This window comes from Carcharhinus amblyrhynchos, chromosome 6 (genome assembly GCF_965287045.1).
Source record: "Carcharhinus amblyrhynchos chromosome 6, sCarAmb.v2.hapA, whole genome shotgun sequence".
NCBI lineage: Eukaryota > Metazoa > Chordata > Chondrichthyes > Carcharhiniformes > Carcharhinidae > Carcharhinus > Carcharhinus amblyrhynchos.
In genome coordinates, this window is record NC_137329.1 from 99,421,182 (window position 1) to 99,441,187 (window position 20,006).

Genomic DNA, 20,006 nt, shown 5'->3' on the forward strand with positions numbered 1-20,006 from the left:
CTCTCTGAGCTTTCACACCCAATGCCCCCACATGGCAGAACCTATTATTCAATGATCAATGCTAAAGAATACCTGCTAAATGTATAAATGAAACAGAGACAAATACACTTTTGTGATGCGAATGCATTAGGTGTGCCAATATATTGGAAGTGAATGCTTGGATTTTTTACTTTTAAAAAATTAACTTTGAAATAGCCTACATTTAAAACAATAACACTTCTTCAGTTTGCTTGTCCCTCAGATCTACCATTTTTGCACAATTGCTAAGACTGGGCACAATTTCACAAAGTTTTCACCTCTCAGGCACAAAATTGAATGAGGCTGAGAGATGGACAGGGCTACCACATCCAGTTGTTTCAGATGCAGCAGCTCACAAACCACCTGCTGATTTGCAGGGTATGATGTGGAGATGCTGGCGTTGGAATGGAGTAAACACAGTAAGAAGTCTCACAACATCAGGTTAAATCCAACAGGTTTATTTGGTAGCAAAAGCCACTAGCTTTTGGAACGCTACTCCAAAAGCCAGTGGCTTTTGCTACCAAATAAACCTGTTGGACTTTAACCTGGTGTTCTGAGACTTCTTACTGGATTGACAGGATAGCCAACAGAGGGCCCAGGTTTGTGTGATATACTCATCACTTCAAACTGTCCTACTTTACCTGAAGCCAGCCTGCTCCACCAAATGGTGAAGTGTACTCCGATTGGAGGTGATGGAACAGGTTGCAGGAAAGAACGTGGGGCAAGAGAACATTAGTTATGGTATAACAAGACAGACAGCATGCTCCAAGGTCCTCTGACACTGCGCTGGAGCCTTTGTGGTGGTGATGGACAGCAAGAAAGATTTTGCGAGAACCAGGAGGCCCTTCCAGTAAGAGAAGGCACTGGAGTAGCAAACGCCAAGAGGCAAAAATTAAACAAGTTGACTGCACCTTTGTATCTCATCATCTTTCTCACACCCCAGCACTCCCTAACCCCACAATCTCTTCTGATTTATGAACTGCAGATGGTGAAAGTACATATCTATTGTTTGTCCTTCATTCCTCCTTAACACATCTCTACCCGGCTTCGCAGGTAGAGGATGTGGTTAAGAAGGCGTATGGTGTACTGGCCTTCGTCAATCAAGGAATTGAGTTTAGGAGTTGGGAGATAATGCTGCAGTGTATTGTCAGACCCCACTTGGAGTACTGTGCTCAGTTCTGGTCACCTCATTACAGGAAGGATGTTGAAGCCATTGAAAGGGTGCAAAGGAGATTTACAAGGACGTTTCCTGGATTGGGTGGCATGCCTTATGAGGATAGGTTGAGAGAGCTCGGTCTTTTCCCCTTGGAGAGACAATGGATGAGAGGGGACCTGATAAAGGTGTATAAGATGTTGAGAGGTATTGATCGGCTGGATTCTCAGAGGCTTTTCCCCAGGGCTGAAATGGCTGCCACAAGAGGACACAGGTTTATGGTGCTGGGGAGTAGGTACAGAGGAGATGTCAGGGCTAAGTTTTTCACTCAAAGGGTGGTGGATGAGTGAAATCGGCTGCCGTCAGTGGTGGTGGAGGCAAATTCGATAGGGTCTTTTAAGAGACTTCTGGATGAGTACATGGGACTTAATAGGATTGAGGGTTATAGGTTAGCCTAGTAGGTAGAGATATGATCTGCGCAACTTGTGGGCCGAAGGGCCTGTTTGTACTGTAGTTTTTTTATGATTCTACCCTGGCGCTATTCTCATTTCAGATATCCCAGAACAGCAGCCTGGACAGGCAGTGATGTAAATCATGTCTGGACAGGACCTACGAGAAAGGAAAGAATAGGGAACAGTGTGTTCTTTGCAATTGATACAATTAGTAGTCCGAGTGTTGTGAACCAGGAAGCAGTTTAGATACAGATGAGTTGTTGAAGGAGTAGCAGCCAGAAAGAGAGAGGCAGCCATCTTCAGGAAACGGCTCAGCTAGAGATGAAGTGCTAAATGCAAGCCAGTTTGTGCAAAAGGTTGTTTTCTTTGCTGAACCAAACTCCATTCCTGAGTCCTGATGACGTCAAGCTCTACAGTGTGGTAACACTGGCTAAATTTGACCAATAGGTTTATGGCTGTTGTTTGGGAAATGGGGGTCTCAATAGAATTTCAGCATAGGGGAAACATACTTTTCCGTTTTCAGACTTTGAGGGGCTGAGTGCTGACTGTAAAGTTGCTGAAGAACAAGATTCGTCTTTATAAACATTTTATTACCTTCTTCCACTTTAATAAATACTTCTTTTGTATTTGTTTAACAGAAGAGAGCTCTTCGTTCTCACTGTTTCTGCAAATGTTTCTCTCTAATATCAACAAAATATACACCCTTACAAAACCAATGTTTCAGGTTGGAACATTTTCACACGTCATTGGGGTTTTGTAACATTAGTTATATGAGTGCACGCCGCAGACACCACTTGTGGTGAAAACACACCCAAACTGTTGAAAAAGACCACATGCTAGGAAGTCATGTTTTGTTCTCGAATATCCGATGATGTTCAAATTGAGGACTACCTCTAAAACTCCTTACCTATGTTGATCAGTTGTATTTTTAAGCCATTGGAAGTGACTGTTAAAGTTTGGTGTCTGTAAGCACACCTTAAACAACTGAGATATGCTTCATTTGTGCTCTTTCTGGAACAGGCTTGAAAATGCTGTTAGAAAGTGGAGATCTCAACTCCTGTGATATCAAATGTCAGCAATTAGCTTCACATCATAAAACGTGTAGCTTAACAAGGTTTATTTTAACTTTCATATTAGTTTATGAAAAATTTATCAAGATTACTAAACCTTCCCCTAAAATATCCCAGCAATTATAGCCTGAAGCTATGTTAAGCCAAGTAAATAATTAAGAACCTTTTCAATTTAACTGTGAGATTGCATTCTGTAATTGTTTTCTAATTTACTTACTGCTGGAGAGAAAGCACTTACATTTATGTAGTGCCTTTCATGATCAGAGAATGCCCCAAAGCACTTCACAGCTAATGAAATACTTTTGACATGCAAGGAACATGGATAATTTCCTCTTGAGCCCACATAAAATCAAAATGAGCTCAGGGTCATTCACTACATGTTTGCTTCTTGCTTCTTCACGATTTAAGAAAGGAATGATGAAAGCTTATTTCCTGAATTCAAGCGAAGAGATCTGAAATTAAAGTATGACTCTAACTGCAGGAAAGTTGCAGCATTCGTAGTGGAGAGTGGAACACTCTTCTACACGAGTGTTAGCATCGAGCCTTCCTTCCCTCGACTCTGCCCAAACATCCAACTTCAGGAGAAGCATTCTCCCTCAATGTAAATCGAGTTCCCTTCAGACATTCTCATGACAACTTAATTAAAATTGCCAATTTGAGTGAAGTTTTTTTAAAATGCAGTCCACACACTCAAAGAACAAAGAAAATGACAGCACAGGAACAGGCCCTTTGGCCCTCCAAGCCTGCATTGACCATGCTGCCTGTCTGAACTAAAACCCCCTAGCCTTCCAGGGACCATATCGCACTATTCCCATCCTATTTATGCCCTTTAAAAGTCACAATTGTATCTGCTTCCACTACCTCCCCTAGCAGCAAGTTGTCATTTCACAAAGGACTTTTCACCACTGCATCACAGGCTCTCAGTCCATTGACCTGGGCTACATCTGAACCTGGGTTTTAGAAGTGAATGGTGACCTAGCAGCCAGCCTATTTTTTTGTGAGAAACTCTCTCTGCAGTAATTTAAAATGTTGCCGACTTTACTGGAGCAGGGTATCTCAGTCAAATGCTGTTCATTTCCTGCATCCTTCCACTCTACGAAAAAAAACTGTGCCCTAACTTGCCGTAAAAGGTCAGGCATTGCTGTATATTTCCCTACTTTACAGAATAACTTCTCTCAATCTACTATTTTACTCATTTTTGAAATGATTCTTTTTGAAACTAAACTTTTCCACATTTTCCTACCAAAAAAAATGATATTTTGATGTCAATTCAAGGCCAGCTTTGTATACAAACCATGCAAACGAAGGTTTATTTATCCCTAGCTACACATACTAAATAAACTTGGATTAAATTTGAGCAATTCTAGCTGTTAACATTTCATTAGCATTCCTCGAGTAATTGGCAAAAATATTTCTATATAAAGGCAGAGTTTATTTGATTAAAGTTTATATTATTTATGAGTCAGAAGTAAGGCTTACATTAACACGGCAGTAAAGTTATTGTAAAATTCCCCTGTTCGCCACCTGTTCAGGTCAATGCGCCTAAACTGCACATCTTTCAAACTGTGGGAGGAAACCATAGCATCCAGAAGAAACCCATGCAGATATAGAGAGAATGTGCAAACTCCACACAGACAGTGACCCAAGCCAGGAATCAAAGCCTTGTCCCTGGCACTGAGACAGCTGTGCTAACCACTGTGGCGCCCATAAGAGCTATAGTTGAAGAATACGAGGAAGCAGCCTGAAATCCTTATCTAAGATTCAGAGCATTGTTACAGCCTTGCGTCACCTGATCTTTGAGGTCTCCTCCAGCATAATATTTCCGCAACCCTGAACAAATCTTCTGAGTTCAATTGTATATTGCTTTTCACGGGTCTTTAATTTTAATTCCTGATTCCTCTGCTACATGTTCATGGACCAACATGAAAATGCTAGTGTCCATTTATTCATTAATCTACTGTTTAAACCTCTATTTTGTCGATGCAAATTTTGTTTCCATCAGCAACACTGTCTGACATTGCAGTACTTAAGTCAAATCACCATGCTCATCTGATTAGCGCGCTAGTTCTGAAGTTTTATTACCCTGATTCGAACGATTAAATCATTACAAAAGGGATGCTACTCCAAAAGATACATTTTCCTCCTTGTGGAACAGCCATAATGCAATGACACATTATTCAGCAGAATTATAGTAATATGCAGAATGCCACTAATTCAGTTGGACACCGATTCCACTTGTAGACAAAACGTGGACATTGTGAATGTACGTTTTACTGCTGAAACACTCCTGTAATGTAAGGACTTGCATGATTTTCTTGCTGAAATAGTGAGGAATTCACACTGGTTAGATTTAACACAAAATAAGCCTTTATATATATTGACAATTCAAAATTTTATGAGTGATAGATGTAGTCAGGCTGCAATTCTGATGGATTATCTCAAACATATTACACTGTAAGGCAAATGCTGCACTAAGTTTATATTGCAATGGGATAACTTCCCAAAATGGGATCATTGCCCAAATAATAAGAGGCGTAGAGTATCAAAGTAAGGACATTAGGTTGAAACTTTTACAAACACTGGTTAAGACTCAGCTGGAGGGTAGTGTCCAATTCTGGGCAAGGCACTTAAGGATGAAAATCAAAGCCTCAGTGGGAACAGATAAGATTTACCAAGTGGTATCAGAGATGAAGGACTTCAGTTATGTGGAGAAACTGGAGAAGCTAGAGTGGTTCTTCTTACAGAAGAGTAAGATAAATGTAGATTTGATGAAGGTGTCAAAAACATGAATGTTTTGATGAAGTAAACAAAGAGGAACTATTTCCAGTGGCAGATGGATCAGCATAACAACTTATATTCATGAAGGACCTTTAATGTAACAAAATGTTGGCAGTCACTTCACAGGAGCATTATAAGACAAAATACTAGGTAGGATACAAGGAGATATTAAGATCCTGGGTTAACTGGCCAAAAGCTTAGTCAAAAGAGGTACATTTGAGGGTAGTGGTAAAGAGGTGGAGAGGTGTATGGAGGGTATTCCTGCAATAAAGGCCTAGGCAACAGAAGTATGACCATTAATGGTGGAGTGATTAGAATCGGGAGTCCTCCAAAGGTCAGATTTGATGAACCCAGATATCTGGAAGGGGTGTGGGCTTGAAGGAGATAACAGTGGGGTGAGGCAAGTCCATAGATGGATTTAAGAACAAGGATGAAAATGAGGATTTGCTTGCTCAAGAATCAAGGTAGGACAGCAAACACAGGCTGAACAGAACTTGGTTCCAGTGAGGAAATGGACAGCATGATAACCTCAAGTTTATGAAGGTTGTTTGGGGTTCGGGAAGCTTACTGAAAGGGAGATAAATGGAAGGTTTTCTCTGACGCCAGTGAGTAAAATAAGATTAAATGTAATTGGTGAAAAAAAACAGAGAAAACAGGAGGAAAAATTGCTTTACAATTACTTACGGTGCAAGCTGTTTCGACACAAAGCACTAACTGAAACGACTAACTGGGAACAGGATCAATCAAGATTTTCAAAAGTGAGTTGAAAAAATATTTGAAGGAAAAACCTTACAAGAATATAGAGAATGAGAGGGGGCACTGAGACTAATTGGATAGGCACAGTTAGTACTCTCATAACACCAGGTTAAAGTCCAACAGGTTTATTTGATGCCTATCCGAGTCTAACACCAGCAACTCCACATCATAATTGGATAGGTCTTCTAAAGAGTTGGTACAAGTATAATGGACCAAATGGTCTCCTTCTGCATTGCATTATTCTACGATTATACAAATGCCAATATACATTTAACAATAGTTCAACTTTAAATATATATAAGCTAGGATTGTGGTTCTACTCAGGCATTGTACAACATTTGATTATTAAATGAAAATCCAATTGAAACAACATTGTAATTGGCACAGCTGTACACTTAAGTCAACTAATCAGTGTTAATGAGATCCCTAGTTCTCAAGGTTTGTATTTTTGGAGTACTCGTTAAGACTCCATTTAACTTTGTGAAAAACGTAAAAATAACACTACCATGTACTATTGCCAGAAACGGGAAGGAAAATGCTCCAATTTTGAATTAATTCTCGGGATGTAGGCAGTGTGAGGAATGCCAGAATTTATAGTTCACCCAAGCTGTCCTTGAGGTGGTGATGCTTTCCTGAACCATTGGAGTCAATGTGGTGAAAACGCTTCCACAACGCTACTGCGATAGGAGATCCAGTATTTTGACCCAGCAACAATGGAGGACGATATGTTGCAAAGACTTGGAGGTAATGGCATTTCCATACACTTGCTGGCCTTTTCCTTTTAGGTGGCAGAAGGTGTATGGAAGAGGCAGGTACAGGAAAAAGCCAAGGCACGTCACTGCAGTGCGTCTTGTAGTTGGAAAGCACAGTGGCCACAGTCCATTGATTACGGGGGGCGGGGGGGAAGAAGAGGAGCGGATGTTCATGCTTATAGAGAATTTGACAATTAAAAAGGCCTTTGTCCCAAATAGTATTTAGCTTCTGGAGTGTTCTTGCAGTTCTACCCATTCCTTACAAAATGAAGGAGATAGTCATTGACTTCAGGAAGCGTAGTAGAGGACATACCCATGTCAACATCAATGGGGATGTATAGAAATGGTCAAAAGCTTCAAGTTTCTAGGTGTCCAGATCACCAGCAACCTGTCCCGGTCACTCCATGCCGACACTATAGTTAAGAAAGCCCACCAACGCCTCTACTTTCTCAGAAGACTAAGAGAATTTGGCACGTCCACTATGACTCTCACCAACTTTTACAGCTGCAAAGTATTCTGGTTGTATCACAGCTTGGTATGGCTCCTGCTCTGTCCAAGGCTGCAAGAAACTACAAAGGGTTGTGAACGAAGCCCAGTCCATCCTCAAAGCAGCCTCCCACCCACTGACTCTGCCTACACTTCCTGCTGCCTCAGAAAAGCAGCCAGCATAATCAAGGACCCCATGTATCCTGGACAAATTCTCTTCCACGTTCTTCCATCAGGAAAAGGATCCCAAAGTCTGAGGACATACCAACCGGCTCAAGAACAGCTTCTTCCCTGCTGCCATCAGACTCTTGAATGGACTTACCATCATTAAGTTGATGCCTGTAACACTACATTCTGCACCATCTCCTTTCCTTCTCTATGTATGGTATGCTTTGTCTGTATAGCATGCAAGAAACAATGCTTTTTACTGTGTATTAATACATGTGAGAATAGTAAGTCAAATCAAAATCAAATCCAAACAAATGGAGAATGATTTATGCTGGTAGATGGTCCAGTTGAGTTTCTGATCAACTGCGAAGACCAGGATACTGAAGGAGGGAAAATTCCATGATGATTATGTATCGAATGTGGAAGATGTTATTCTCTCTTGTTGGGGGTGTTATTTCTTGACACTCAAGTAGCACAAAATTATTTGTCACTCATCAGCCGAAGCCTGGATATTGCACACAGCATGCTAATGCCGAGGTATAATGAATGGAGTAGAACTTCATTCAACAGACAGCCCCATTTCTGATTTTATGACACAGGGAAAATCACTGATGAAACAGCTGCAGATTGTTGGGATTAGGATGTTGGCAATCAGAGGCAAACGACATGAATGAATTGAACCTTGGATATCACCGTAAAACAGACAAGCAACCAATGTTATCTTTTTCCTACACTGAAGGCTTTCTTTTAGGCTATAAATTAAAAACAAACATGGATTTAGCGTTGGCATTTCCACTCAATGGCAATGCAGTTTTCTTTACCTGGACCACAAGGAGCTTATAGACCAAGAGAAGCATTCAAATATACTCCGAAGGTTTAGTGACAAATGCTACGAGATATAATTTTTCAAAATTTTCTTTTGCACATTCCCCCCAAAGAGAGTCAACATTTGGTAAACGAATTACAGTGGAGAAGCAGAGACAAGCAACAGATATTCGTTAAAACAAAAAAAGGATCAATGGTACCAAAATAGCCAAGTTTACTCAGTTGGATCTTTTTGAAACTTCAAAGATAATTGTACTAAAATACATCTCACTTTTCTTCTTGGCACACCAAATCCAACAACTGGTGGGAACAGGATTTAAGCCAGCTATATTTGAGTTGTAATACAGAACCTGAAAAAGCATTGTATAGCTTTCCCTGCATCAGAAGGTCAGAAATGGGCTGTTCACTGCTTATTGCAAAAGTAATGCTCCATTATAGTTCCTCAGATAATGAAGTATTAGCATGATCCATACAACATGCAGTCTTGCGTTGATAAGTGACAAGGGTCATGCGAGTGTACCTTTAGAAAAGTTTTTTTAAAATCATGCAGCTTACAGCTTCACAATGTCATTGGGAGATGTAGCTAAGCTGTGGCAGTCAGGTGATAGGACTTCCAGTTTCATTTACAGCTGTTAGCTGGTAAGTTTTTCTTTTCTTCAGGCTTTCAATTTTGTTTTGGGGAGTATGTTGGAAGCATTTTTAGCAACAACTAAGCAGCAGTCTCTCTCTCCCTGTTTGGTTCTGAAACTATCAGTTAACTGATGAGGCTTATTACCATCCTGCCTTAAAAGGACCTGTATTTTGGGAAACAGATTCGACTATAACCTCAGTTTCTACAAGGGATTTTCAACATTCAACATTCCTGTAACAAATGGGCATTAACCTCTGCTGTATTGTGCTTATTTGGAGGGTTTTGTGTGTTGGATGTTGGCTTTGGTTGGTTCAAGATATTCCTTAAGAGTTGCACATTGTTGTGTTTGCTGTGTTTCTTGTTTGTAATTTGTTAAAACTTCTTGCTAATTGTCTTACTATATCTGTCAACAATATTCTAAATTAAACTTTGTTTTTGATAAAAACCCCTCATGGGTCAGTTGAATCACACCTGAAGTGAAACCTCTAATCTTAGCCAAATTTAATGTAAAACTTGAACAGGTCAGGTGAGCTTCATAGAGCACCTTGAAGTATCCAACCTGACTTGGAACACAAGTAATATTTACATCACGCTCGTGTCAGGAATTGACTCTCTCCAACCAGCAAGACAGCACAACAACCTTCAGTCACATTCACACCACATCCCAAGATCTACTCTCAGTGAGAGGTATCGCTGCATGAATAATTCCACTCTCTTCGCAGAAGCATCAACTCACTCTCAAAACTATCACTCTCCGCAAATTTATCCTTCGACTTAAAGCAGCATCCTCGGCTAACCGTTCCAATGAACCTCAACAAAGTGACTTACCTGACGAAGGGGCAATGCTCTGAAAGCTAGTGGCTTTTGCTGCCAAATAAACCTGTTGACTTTAACCTGGTGTTGTGAGACTTCTTAGTGTGTTTACCCCAGTCCAACACTGGCATCACCATATCAAAGATAATAGCAGAACATGGACTGGCCTATGTGACGGACAGCAAAGGCAATGGAGAATAGAAATCAGTGGAGAGGTTACTCAGTGTGCCAACCCTTGGAACGAGAACATATGAAAGACAAGGCATTGCATTGTCTACTTTGTAAAAGAAATCCCATGGTTAGAGATTTTAACTTGTATAGACATGATAGAATGCCCAGAATTTTTAATCCATTGGCTTGTAACATAAAGATACTTTTGCTCATTATAATCACATCAATGATATAACGGACATCACAATATGTTGTATTAATTTCACCCACAGCACATCCACCTCACTGTTTACCCAGCTGCTTACCCACCATGGCTTATAAATGTCAATCCATTTTCTAGTTGTGTACATCATTTCAGCCAAAGTAGCAATATATGTGTTGTCACACCAAACAGAAACCAATTCAGAAGGTTTAGCAGACATTATTAAGATTGCATTTCAAAATGAATTCTCACACATGCACCTGAAAAGCTGAAACAAATTCATCGTGAGCTGGTGATATTGTACTTTAATGTTTAATCATTTTTTCAGCTGGTCCACCAAATATCAATGCAAATACATTGTAAGCATAACCACGAAGAAAGTCATTTGATATTCTTTGTTTGTGACATACTTTCCATATTCTGAAATGTTCAGAAGACAATCAGCCATCCACACAACCATGAAGTTTAGCAGTGTCAAATTAACAACAGAAAATGAAGAAATTCAAAAGCATTTTCCCATTTTAATGATGAGCCACACGTTTTTATATAATACATTGTAGTCTTCACTTTAGTGTGATATTCAACATTTTATTCCTCAGTTTCGTACAGCCTAAGTACAGATCGGTCCAACATCACTTCTCTGGTTTGCGTTATGTGCCACGTGCAAATTGGTGAAGACTCACAGCACACTTTAAAAAGGAAAACTACTCCCCAGATTATTCACACATGCAGGTGCAACGTCAGCCACTTCAACCCTCACTGGAGATTTGTAGCAGTAAAAATACCATGGACTTCTGTAACACGCATAAAAATCCTCCCAGAATTCTTTGTCACCAAACATGTGTCAACAAAAATGCTTTGTTAAAACACACATTGTAATGGATTTTCAAAAAAAAACTGTCATTCTGTTCGTTAAGTGATTTTCTTCCATTATATAACATATGCCTCAAAATTAACTACTCCAGAACCACCATTTACCTCAAGTCATTTAAACCAATTTGACTTTTGTTGCATTTTCTTGACATGTGAACACCCTTGTTATTTCAATGCCTTTGACCTTCACTTGGAAATAGGCTACACTACATTGGTTCACTACAAGGAGCTGCCAGTAGAACACAGCTTCTAAGAATCAAATATCGAAGTGTCTTTTTTTTTACGGCTTGCATTATTACAGTCCCATGGGTAACTAGCACGTACAAGAAAACTGTACGTTTCTTCTTGACAATGTTTCTATTTGACATGGGTGCTTTTGAGACATATTTTCAGATGAAAAAATGAATGTGTTAACAATAAGAACAGTAAGATTTTTTTATAATGCCTTTGACGTAATAGAACATAATGCATTTCACAGAGACATTGTAAAGTAAATGTCACCAAGGTACATGAGGATATTAGGGCAGATAGCCAGAGTCAGGAAGAGATAGCAAGATAGCAAGGTGTAGGAAGGAAATTCGAGTTTTCAGATCTAAGCAGCTGAAGACACAGCCACCTAAAATTCCAAATTAAAGAACTTAAAAAGGCAAGAACACATCTGCTTTGTTGCCTTTCAGCTGTGGGAAACAAAATTTAAAGGGGAGACAGTGACATAATAGTAACGTCACTGGACTAGTAATTCAGAGGCTCAGGCTAATGCTCTGGGGTCAAGGGTTCAAATCCCACCACAACAGCCGGTGGAATTTAAATTCAATTAATAAATCTGGAATCAAAAAGTTAACCTTAGTAACAGTGACCATGAAGCTATCATCATTTGTTGTAAACATCCATCTGGTTCACGAATGTCCTTTTACAGAACAAAATCTGCCATCCCTTAACTGGTCTGGCCTACGTGCAACTGCCCTCTGAAATGTTCGGTTCAGGATGGACAACAAATGCAACTTCTGCCACCAACACTCTCATCCCATGAAAGGATGCAGGAAAAAATTTGAATGTTCATTTCCCATAATCTGTTACTGCAAATTAGTGCACGATTTCAGACTGATCTTCCTCTATGGAGTGTAAACATTGTAAAAGTAAAGCTGCCAGTTGTTACAGAATAGCTCTTAAGGTATGGATTATATAAGGAGCCTCATCTGGGATACAGACTATCAGGAGATATAAAGAGTGACATTTGACAAGTCCAAATTCTATTTCCAAATTCAAAACGCCCTTGAAGTCTGAGCATGTCTGTGAAGACTGCAAGGGACATTTAAACACAGATGTTACTTGCTGAAAAATGCAATGTTGCACCATACCAGTCATTCATTTAGTGTGAGCCTTCTGTCAGGTGGCTTTAGACAACTATTTCTTAATCATTCTTAGAATAAAGATCACATCCCTAGAATGATTAAAAATCACTCCAGATCATTCTTTGTATCTGTTTTTCACCATGTCAGGATTATTACCGACAAAGCTTTGAGCACAGCCCAAAATGAAACATGGAAGCAAACATATATTAACTAAGGGAAGAACACAAGAAATAGAACTAGGAGAATGCCACCAGGCCCTTCAAGGCTGCCCTGCCATTCAATAAGACCTTGGCTGATCTAATGCTGGTCTAAACTCCTTTTCTGTGCCATATTCCTCGGTCTATCAAATATTTTGTCATCTCCACTTTAAATAAGTCGAATGATCCAGCCTCCTTCGGGGCAGAAAATAAAGAAAGTTGATCCTGTGGACAGGGACAATGACAGAATGACCTGTTCCAGATGGACAAGCTCCAAACGTGAGTGAAATCCACGTCGGCACTAAGGGTAGAATCAGAATTTTACAGCACAGGAAACCACCGTTTGCTCCAGGATGCCTGTGCCATGCTTTGAAAGAGCTATCGAATTTGATCTTAATTCAGCTTTCCCTCCCCCCCGCTTCAAAGTCTTGCAAGTTAGTTCCCTTCAAAGACATATGCGTTTACCTTCTGAAAGTCTCTACCTTTTCAAGTAGTATGTTCTGGATTTTAACCTTCTTGGAAATTTTTTTCTCTTATTTAACTCTACTTTTATCAATTATTTTAATCTATGACCTCTGGATGCCAACCCACTTGCCAGTTGAAAAAGTGTCTTTCAGTACTTGCTCCATCAAAACACTCAAAATTGAGTACAACTATTTGGCTCTCCATTAACCTTCTCTGGTTGAACAAGAACAAAGAAGAGTACAGCATGGGTACAGGCCTTTCAGTCCTCCAAACCTGTGCCACAATGCCCTAACTTAAAGAAAAAACCCTACTACCCTCACTTAGTCCCTGTCCCTCTATTTCCTTCCTATCCATGGACCCATCCAGATGCCTCTCCAATGTTGCTGTGCCTGCTTCCACCACACCCTCCGGCAGTGTGTCCCAGGCACCCACCACTTGCTTTATGAAAAGCTTCCCCTATACAACTCCCTTAAACTTTCTCCCTCTCACCTTGAACCTGTGCCCCCTTGTAGTTGACAATTCCACCCTTGGGAAAAAAAACCTCTGACTATCCACCCTGTCTGTGCCTCTCATAATTTTGTAGGCCTCTATCAGGTCTCTGTTCAGCCTCCATCTTTCCAGCGAATACAATCCTAGGTTTATTCAACCTCTCCTCAGCCAACACCCTCAAGACCAAGCAACATCCTGGTGAACCTTCTACATCCTTCTGATAACATGGTGATCAGAATTGCATGCAATACTCCAAATAAGGCCGAACCGGGATTTTATGTCGCTGCAACATGATTTCCCAACTCTTGTACTCAGTGCCCCAGTCAACAAAGGCAAGATGTTACATGATTTCTTAATCACCTTGAATTAGAACAATCAGTTTCTCCAATCTCTTCACATAACAGAAGACCTCGATTCCTGGTATTGTCCTGATAGACCTTGTCCACATCCTCTTGATTTCTTTCTAAAGTGAGGTGTCCAGAATGATACACAATTCTCCAACTGAGTCCCAACCAACAATTTGTAAAGATCTGGCATGATTTGCTCGTTTTCGTATTCAACACTTCATTCATATAGCCAGGTATTCCATGTGCTTTCCAACCTGACTTATCAAATTGCCCTGGCATCTTCAAAAGATTACTGAACATGCAAGCCCTATATTCCTCTGTTCATGCACTCACTTCAAAAAAAAAGTGCCACTTAGATTATGCTGTCTCTCCATTCACTACACAGTTAACTGCATTAAATTCCATCTGCCATATGTCTGCCCACGTCATCAATCTGCTGGTGTTCTCTTAAAGTCTGCTACTAACGTGCTCACTGTTTAATATGCCAAGTCCTGGTCAAGCTTAAAAACTGTATTCTCTAAGCCCCAATTTGGGTCATTTTTTATGTAATAAGGCAAGCAATGCTCCATTCCCAGTGGCTGTTAATGCTGGACAATCCAGATCCATAGAGAAACCTAGCTTCATAGTCGATGAAAGTTACTAAACAAATTCACAGGAGTTTGCTGACAAACTTTTAATACAAAGAATAAAATATTTTTAAAAGAAAAATGAACTATATTACATCAGATGACAAGGCTAGAAAGAGCTTAATACAAACACAAGATGATGATTCAAATTCGCACTGCTCTTTTACCCCAGCAATATCTTGACACATACAGAAACCGGTGAAGGATAACCACTAGCTTGACAAGCGTTCCTCGCTTGGGACTAGCACACTTGCAAACAGTTTTCTTCTGGCAAATTCCTAAACATTCACTTGATGCTTCTCATCCAACTCCTATCTCTCCCCAAGACCATGAAAAACTGCACTCTGAACTCATTTTCTTCAACTACAGAGCAAACAAATGAGTTCTTGCAACTCAAGTCTTCCAGTAGCACCTTTACTAATCTAATCACTTTACTGAATCACATAATTGATTATTCGTTAATTATTGTCCCACTAGCCTTGCAGTTTTCCTTCTCCGAGAGCTTGAAATCCCTCTGACACACACTGAGCAACACCTCTCTCATATCTTGTCATATCTGTGTTACTGAATCACTGTCACCAGGCAACAGTAAAGCTTTTCTACTTATTTTCATTTTTCAGAATTGCCAATCTTTCAACCCCCTTTAACCCATCAACTTCAGGGGTTGTAAGACCTCGTTAAAAACATATATATAAGCAAATCACAAGTCTATTCGGACCCCCAGGCACCAAGGTTCAAAAACAAGTCTGAAATGAAACCAATCCATTTTTACCTTTTAATTTCATCCTTCAATAACATACAAATATACATTCAAAAATTATACGTGGTTCATAACAAGAGCCCACTGCATACTTTACTCCATTCAAAAAAAAAATCACTCATTCCCCTGTACTTTTTGTAATCTAGTCTGTAGTCAATTGCAAACCCAAGTTATGACTGTGCCTTTAATACTATGTGCTTCTATTTTCTGAGAAAGAATTAATGTTGTATTCCAACAAATGCGTCTTTCAAAGATTATGAGGAAACATTAGATTAGACCAAAAAACAGGCACGCATATCTCAAAGCTTGATTAACCCATGTCCATTCAGAGCAATGCAAACTGCCTGGTAATTTAAATGAAAGCCCAGCACTGAACAGTATTGAATGGCTGTGCAAATCAGCAACAGGTTCAAGTGTGTAAGGCTGGTACCACTTAAAGCTGACCCGCATTAGGCACTGGAATTAGCTGCAGAAGACATTCTGAGCATAAGGAAGAATAGGAAATGACAACAGGTCAAAGAAGACTCCAGGGTTTCCAATGCAACACCACAGTTCCGTGTCTTCCTTATCCTTTTTCTCCTCCTCCTGGACTGCTAACTGTTGTAAGCACTATGACATCATGAAGGCCAGGGTGTGGAAAATACAGCAGATCATGAATCAGGAGTGTATATCCTGACTATGGTACACATTGGTACAAACAACATAGAGATTAGGTGCTAAAAGATTATAGGGAGTTAGGAAGAAAGTTGAAAAATAGGACCTCAAAAGGTAGCAATCTCAGGAATACTACCAATGTCACGTGCTAGCCAGAATAGAAACAGCAGGATATTTTGGATGTATATGTGGCTGAAGAGAGTGTGGGGCGAGGAGGGGGGGGAAGGTGTTCAGATTCCTGAGATAAGTTCTGGGAAGGTGTAGCAGGTACAATCTGGATCCTAAGCTGCAGTAGGTGCTAAAGACGGTTAGCCTTCATAGCAGGAGGAGTCAAGAGCAGGTGCAGGGATACCTTGCTGCAATTATACAGGGCCTTGGTGAGGCCACATCTGGAATAGTGTGTGCAGTTTTGGTCTCCTTACCAGAGGAAGAGTCATAGAATCCTTACTGGGGAGAAGGTGGCCATTCAGCCCATCAAGTCTGCACTGACTCTGATCAGAGTGTCTTATCTTGTCTTGAAAAAAATGTGGAGGTTGTGGGTTTGGGAGTTGCTGTTGGAGGAATCTTGGTGAGTTGCTGCATTGCAACTTGTATATGCTGCACAGCGCTGCCACAGTGTTCCCCTGATGAAGGGAGTGAATATTTGCGAAAGAGGAGTTGATCAAGTGGGCAGCTTTGTCACTCAACTGCACCCTGGGCCACATCAAAGCCCCATGAACATTGGAGAGGAGTGAAGCAATCAGGGAGAATACCATGAACTCCTGTCTCCTGCTGTAAAGAGAACCTGTTAACTTTGTTGTAGGAATGTGCTTCTACAACTTCGAAGAGGTGAATTTTTTAAAAAAAACTGAGAGCAAGGGGAAGAAATCCTTCCTGCTACTGAACGCATGTTCAACTCTACACATTTAACAGAGGGTGTTATAGCTGAAGCGGTGGGGTCAAAAATGGCTGTAGTGACATAATTTCAGCAATCCACACTGATTGCTATGATCTGTTTGCTCTGCATACTTCCAGCACACACTCTTAACAGAGGGCAGCACAGTGACACAGTGGTTAGCCTCACAGCACTAGGGACCTGGTTTCGATTCCAAGTCTGGGTGACTGTCCGTGCAGAGTCTGCACATTGTCACCGTGTCTGCATGGGTTTCCTCCAGGTGTTCCAGTTTCCTCTCTCCATCCAAAGGACATGCTGGTTAAGAGCATTGGCCATGCTAAATTCTCCCCCAATGTACCCAAACAGGCACCGGAATGTGACAGCTAAGGGATTTTCATAGTAATTTCATTGCAGTATTAATGTAAGCCTACTTGTGGCACAAATAAAGAAACTTTAAACCTGTGCTAATGCCCCATCAAGATGGCATTCAGCATGGGCCATGCCAGAAGTGCACAAATGCCATCCTGGAATCAAAATAGCACGTGTGACACCAAAACTATGGGAGGAACAGAGCCCAACTGAGCAATCAAAATCTTGAGCCAACTGGGGAACTCAATTTTTGAATGCCTTTTTTTCATCCCTTACGGGAGTGTGTCTAGTCGGCATCCAAACTACGTTCCCCTTTGAAGGCCTCCCACAACTCATTTATTGTTTTACCTGATTCCAACTCAGTTGGAAAATATTCTGTCCTGTTCGGCATTTTCATGTTTGATTGCTCTTTGTTCTTCTCCAAAACTATTCTAAATCTAATGGTATTGTGATCACTGTTTGCCAGATGCTCCTCCGTTGGAAAGGAAACAAACATTAGCCTTGCCAGTGACGCCTACCTCCACAAATGATTAAGTTAAAAAAAAATCCACTCACCCCACTTCATTCCCCAGAATCAGATCCAGTCCAGCTTTTTGTTGAGCTGAAAAGATGCCGATCAAGAAAGTTCCCTTGTGTGCATTTCAGGAATTCTCCCCCCTCGTTGTCCTCAAGAGATATTTTCTCTAGTCTATATTAGAATAATTGAAATCCTGATTGTCTCTTCTCTACAATTCGTACACCTTTCTGTACTGTGATTGCAAATTTTCTGCTCTCTTTCCCACTATTTGTTTGCCTTTGCTAAGTAGCAGAATAGCTCCCCTATTGTTCTGGAATTCTCACCATATGGATTGCTTTCAAACCCTCAAGGACATCCTTTTCCAGCAGTGTGACACTGCCAGTCCCTCCCTTTTTCCCCTTTCCCTATCAATTCCTAATCCTTCCTTTGTTTCAACCACTATTTATCATTATTAAATTATAATGCCATGTGACAATCTGTGCCTGCAGCTCAACAAGCTATCCATTTGCGCGTTTCCACTCCAAGCCCATTTGAGTATACCTCGCGTTTCACCCTCCCCATCTGATCCCTCCTACTTCTGGACATGAGCCAGAGAGGAATTGGCAGATTGTGCGCCAGCTTTCTTCCTGCCATTTGTTTTACTTCAGGATACTTACCCAAAACTGGGTATTCTCTAACAACTAGCATGTGCTATAAAATTCATACCACGACAAACATCACATGCAATTGGACATCTGCCAAAAGAACAGTCAACTCATAAATTATTCCTTTCCATGTTTCTGGCTCCTATATTTCCTGACACAATAACCCCGCCAACATCATTTCTCTCATACAGTGCCTGCACTCCCCTGTGCTGGCTGTCTTATCTTCCAGTATTTCTGATCGCATGACACTGCAGCAGCAGCTGTCAAGACTCCACTGCTACTGCACTTGCAGTTGAGCACCAAATGGGAGCAGAGTAGCTCATCCAAGATCAGAAAATGACCCAAGCTGAATGATCCCATAATTAAACATTTGAGAAAACAATAGCAGAAACTATGTAGGTCACCGTATGGCAATATACTAACAGGTAGAATTTTTCTAAAATGATTTGTTAGTCTGCAAAAAAAAATTAAGAATTTATCAATGGAAATCTATATAATTTTAGATGTCATGGAATGCTAACAGGGAACAAAACTGGATAGCATCCTCTATTGAGTTTGTACATTGTCGCCGTGTCTGCGTGGGTTTCCCCTGGTTTCCTCCCACAGCCAAAAGATGTCCAGCTTAGGTTGTTAGGCCATGCTAAATTGCCCCTTAGTGTCAGGGAGACTAGCAGGGTAAATATGTGGGTTGAAGGGGATAGGGCCTGGGTGGGATTGTTGTCAGTGCAGACTTGATGGGCTGAATGGGCACCTCCTTGCACTGCCGGGATTCTATGATAGTATTATACACAAAACTTGGACCTCAAGAATTTGAAGAAAAAAACAGAAGTAGTTTTCAGTAACAAGGACACTGATGTGGTTGCCAAACTTCTGGAACAGCTGTGTACATTCTGTAGTCTTCAGAATTCATTAAAGCGAGGAGAGTCGTAATAACCTCAACAACAATATACCTTGCTCAAGGAAGGGGATATAAATGAGAGTGATGACAGCGATCATCCCAGAAATTGATGATAAAATATATCTAGAGTTTATAGCATCTTTTAGTCCTTCATAATGGATTATTTCACAACACGTCAAATACAATCCTTTTTGTTATGTAAGCAAACATAGCAACAAATTTACAGCAATAAAATCTCCAAATTATCAATGAGTGACCATTTGAACTGTTTATAGTAATCATCACAAATTCTGCATCACCTGCCACTCCCATAAGCATACTGGTGTTTCCTACCACCAACAGAACATTTTAATTGCACAAGATTTAGTTAAACAATAACATCACCTGAAAGATTGTAACAATACAATCTCTTGTTGAGGGGAACAGATACTATAATCTCATCTGTCATCATGTCTTTCTAGAAAATAGGCCAAAAAGCATTCTCGTGTAATGTTGCCAATAAAATAGTTTATTCTGCATCCAACATGTGAATGAGCAGGATATAGTTTCCATAATTCTTTCACTCTTGGGTCATAAATCACCAAAGTACAGAACAGTGCACCAGACTTCAACCCGGCATCAGTTCAAAGGAATAGGCAGCTGGAAAGGCATTTCTAAAGGGCCAAA

The 20,006-nt window shown here is 40.5% G+C and overlaps 1 protein-coding gene across 5 annotated transcripts in view; it reads right to left on the minus strand.

The window, feature by feature from the left end:
• Positions 1–20,006, minus strand: part of LOC145344156 (dedicator of cytokinesis protein 4-like) — a 410,020-nt gene that overhangs the window by 363,422 nt on the left and 26,592 nt on the right. The gene's annotated exons all lie outside the window — the stretch shown is intronic.